General features: G+C 30.4%; 1 non-coding gene across 1 annotated transcript; it reads right to left on the reverse strand.

Annotated features, from left to right (window-relative positions):
- Positions 1–5,042: 5,042 nt before the first annotated feature.
- Positions 5,043–5,114, reverse strand: Trnap-ugg. The gene has a single exon. It is a non-coding gene; the product is annotated as a tRNA-Pro (tRNA).

Below are 5,114 nucleotides of genomic sequence, written 5' to 3' on the forward strand. Positions count from 1 at the left end.
ATATGACTAATCGAAGAAATAATATTATATTAGAAACACATATTTACTGATTTACATTTACATACACACTACAATAATTATCTATATTATATCTATATATAATTCTACACGACGTATATGTCACTGAACTCCTCTTAAACGGCTGGACCAGTTTGAATTAATTTTTTGTATGCGTTTGGGTTTAGATTCACAAATTAGCCCGGCAGATGGCGCTGCTGTCAGTATTTAGGTAATTTATCAATACAACAAATAAACAGTTAGTATATATTATATAAATCTTCTGTAATTAAACTCTTATACGGCTGGACGGGTTTAGATGTTTTTTCGCTGTTTAAGTAGAGAATGATTTACATCATTATATATTTTTGGATGTAAGACGTGTGTACAGGACAACGTGTGTCGTATTCGCTAGTATTCTATAGATTTGTAGTTATAGTATCATATCATTTGATGTGTATGCACAATATAACAATATTCTATGAAATCGTAATTTTTCTTTCTTTCTTTTTAATTTTAATATTATGATAATATTTCGCACTTCTTGCTAATTTCCCAGAATATTTTTTAACTTGTAAGAGATCGCTTGTTAGTGAGGCCGTTGCGTTTGCGTCATTCAAGTTACTTATTTTTAAATCACGCAACGAAGTGTTAATAAAAAATAAATGACCTATAAAAAACAAAGAGTATGTGCAAAACATTATCTAGTCTTTCTGCGAATAGAAGTTTTGCAGATCTAACAATAATACGCAGCAAATTGTAATAATTCCGTAATGGCCTACTCCAGCTATTAGGTACTATAGGCAATACAACATTGATATAGATAAAATCTATATGAAGACTTTTTGGAAACAAACACCGAATTCTTAAAAACAAAATGTTGACTGACAATTAAAAACTGTATACATTTACTAACAAACTTAAACATATTCTCAACCTGTCCTGTAATGAAACTAAAAATATTCTTCCTGGGCAACAATATTTTAATATAATTATGTAGAAATTATTATGTCAAACGGAAAAGACTAGCTGCCCACGTACACAGGGAATCCTAGAGCACTTTCCTTTTAACTATTTATAATATCTTGTTTTATTATGTATAAAGATTTTTCTGCATTTTGCTAACTAAACAATTAAAAAAAAAATTGTGTAAAACTTTGTAAGACGGATGAAGTCAATATTAGTTATGTCCTAATTTTCTCTTACTTTAATAAAAATTCAGTGTATAAATAAATATTATTTATTACGAGCGATAAGTACACTGCTTGGATCTACACTAGCAAACATTACAAACAAGGCAAACGGTTGTAACTACTACAAACAAGTACAATATTATTGTGTGAGTTAACATGATGTCACTGCAATTGTTAATAACAAAAACATTATATTGTCTTTGGTGAAACACGACTAATACAATTCTTCTTAGGATTCAGGATAGTAGACGTTTTAATTGCTCATTAAAAATATTTAATGATATCTTAAATAAAGGCAAATAAAGCTTCCAGTTTCAAGAAGCGGTAGTTCATTTATGTCATTTTAATTCCGCCATTTCTTAGCTCTCAGAAGCTTTGTTCATTAGCTGCCGCCATTTACCTACGGACTCTTTGAGAGACTAAACTTACTATTAAATGTAAATTCCCGACTTATACTTTAGACATTAACTTTATAATTAAGGTACCAGTGTATACCTAGTGGTTGAGCGTGATTCTTAACCTGGAGGATAATGCTTGCAACCAACGGGATTCTCTTTTTACGTACTTAGGGACATCGCGAGAAAAGAGGTAGAAGACTTAAAAATCCACGTGTGTCAGGCATATAACCTATTTTTAGGAAGAAAAATTACGATTAAAAGAAATGCCGCACATGTATTTCATTGAGGAAGGTTCTATTTTAAATAATTATTTAATAATTTTAGATATCAATCTCGGTGATCCTATTACCAAATGGTATCTCGATCGATGATAATATTTTAGTTGCATAAGTAAGGACGGGGCTACTATTATTACAAAATAACTAAATTTTAATGTTATTACTTTCGTTAAAATTAAATAAAGTAAACCAATGGCGGTACGACCTTTTAAGGTATGGGCCTCAAATCTGTGTATCTGTTTCATGATCATATGGTAATTCAATATGCAAGTAGGTGATCATCTGTGCCTGACGCACGCCGTTGACTTTTTGGGTCTATTACTTTCGTTACCGATTATAAATATGTCGTATAGGCTTAATAACATCAAAATACTTTACGTCTGCGTAGGATCATTCAATATAAAATAAATTCATAACTATTGGAAAAGTAATTAGCATGACTTATTTACACGAATGTATCAAATGTTAACTTCAGTTAAATCTAAATATTCAAGCGATATTTTAACTGAGGCATAACGGAGTGTCTCCCCACGAGTTGAGAGGGTATAAAAACAGTTCAAAAGCATCACAAAGTCCGCTCGAGAAATTTACGATTGTAAATAGGGCATTCCATTTGTTTACTTATGGCCGAATAATTCGTTGAATCGGTATAATTACTGGCTTTAAAATGATTTCCCTCGGAATGCAAAGTATAATGCTAAAACATTGAGATGTCCGACGCTCGTCTGTGACTGTTAATTTTACAGATCCCTGTTTTGTGGATCATTACAAGTTATAAGAGTTTGTAGACTTGAAGTGTAATGTATATACATACATTATAATTACATTAATAAATTGTAAGATTATACAATTTGATACAAATTTTATTCGAAGCGACGGTCTACGAAGGCTGTATAACAAAATTAATCAGTTAGATTTAAATTAAAACGAAATATTAACATGTAAAATAAGAATTCGCGTCTTTTAATGTAATGTAATTTGCGTTTAAAACTAAAATTTATATCGTTACAATTATCTATTCTTGACTATCAGATGAGGAATTCATGTACAAAACAAATCAATTGAAGACACATCACACATCCGTCTTGTCCAAGCACCCGATAGCTAAATGAGGTATCTCAAATAATTAAGGTAGGCAATAGACATAAGGCATGCAAGCTATTTTCTTCTAACACTGTTAAAAATTGGGTAAAATCAATGCGCCTGTTAATATTTCACTAGCAAATTGCATTCATGGGTTATTGACCTGTACTTTTATATCTTCTAACACTAGACAGGCTAGACAGGAATCAAATTTGTATTTTTTGTAACTTATATTTTTAATTACTTGAGACAAATATGTTCGAAACTTTTTAGTTTACACAGGAATTGTCTTTTAATTAAAGATCGTTTAAAATCTTATCAAGTTCAAAGCTTTAACAACGATTTATCTCTTTACATATACCGTTACAATACTATAGATGCGTGTTAGGATACGATACGATACGTATTGCCGTACGAGAACCACATCGTTTTTATATGTTTATATACCGTAATTATTAATATAATCTAGCCCTTCGTGTTTTAGACCTTACACATTACATGTACAACGGTAGGAGATTTTTGCTTTCAGGTTGGTAATACCATTACGTTCCTTGTATTCAGTAGGCACAGAACTAACAACGTATTGGTCTTAGTACGATGTTCTATAGCATAAAGCCTTTGTCATTTAATAGACTTTTAAATGCATAATGAAAAAAATTATGTGAGACATAGTAACGACATTTTTTAGATAAAGATTGTCAATAATTTCCGTAGCGTACGTGATTTAGGAATCTTTATTCCTATTATTCTCACCTTGGTTTACACTATCGTAATTTTTATGTTCATCAGGGATAGATAACGTCGGGAAAGAATTTTTCAAATAAGTCCTGTTATAGAAGTCCTGTTAGCGAATTCAAAGCAAGCAAACAATCAAATCTTACTACTAGATAAAATTATTGCATAAGATTTTGCGTTTTTTTTAAATTATATCGCAATATAATTTAAAAAAGCCAACACTAAAGCTTTTATAAATAGTCCTTTACGTCCTAGTTAAGTTTTCTTTAGCGAAAAAATTCCTTTGGTAAATAACGATTGATAGGAGACGAAGGCTTCACAGGCTAATGATTTGTTTAAGCTATTTATATTTCAATGCAGTAAGATTATTTCCTTTGAAGAGTCTGATCACTCGATGTCTTTCACGACGCTTATTAGGGCTTATTTCTCTATATTAAATGATTCGATTTTGAAATATACTTGGCAAGAAATCAAGTTCAAGTTGTAAGAACATATATAGCCTTCTGATACAATGAGATGTATCTTTCATGACCCTGTGCCTACAAATTATACAATAAAATTAGTACAAAAAAAAGATAATTACAATTTCAATTAATTGAGAATGCATAACTTTTTAATTGGCACGTTATTAATGGCAATTCATAAAATGAATTTAATGAATACTGTTGTATGGGTTATACACAGTTGAAATCTTTATTTTTTAAAAACTCTTGATTACATGAGTATTTATTAAGTTTTCATATTAAATTGTTATCTAATTACCGAACAGTATTTATAAAATTAAGGATGACATTACTGAAACGGTTGGCTCGAGCTGGATGCAACTCACCCAAGACTGGAGGTTATACCTAAAGATCCTTGGGGTAGGCCTTCAGCTGCGGAAGGGTTCTTGCAAAGTAATTAAGAAATAGTTATACTAAGCTATAGCTGTACTAAGTACAGATAAAGATATAATATAATTTATTATCCTAAAAACAAATTATAATAGGATAAGGTTTCCTTTGTTCTTTTGCAAGAAATAAATTTTATTTTATAAAATTTTATATTATATAATATTGATTTCACTATAAATTATATAAATAATTGTGAACTTTGTTTATAAATGTAAATATACGAATTTATTACATTACTCGACGTTTCGAGTGCTTTTTAGCATTCGTTGTCAATTATATACGTTGATTTTGGACAGACAGACCTATTGATTTACTCCATGGGAGATATTAATTGTTAGTTTTTCACATTATAAGATTTAAAATATATAAATTGAATAATTATTTAAATTGAATATGTATATCTTATTCAAATCCGCACGATATTTTATTACTGGCATACGCACTTAAAGTCTTTTGATAAAAAGTGGGCTCGTCCGGGATTTGAACCCGGGACCTCTCGCACCCAAAGCGAGAATCATACCCCTAGACCAACGAGCC

This window comes from Pieris brassicae, chromosome 11 (genome assembly GCF_905147105.1).
Source record: "Pieris brassicae chromosome 11, ilPieBrab1.1, whole genome shotgun sequence".
NCBI classification, from domain to species: Eukaryota; Metazoa; Arthropoda; class Insecta; order Lepidoptera; family Pieridae; genus Pieris; species Pieris brassicae.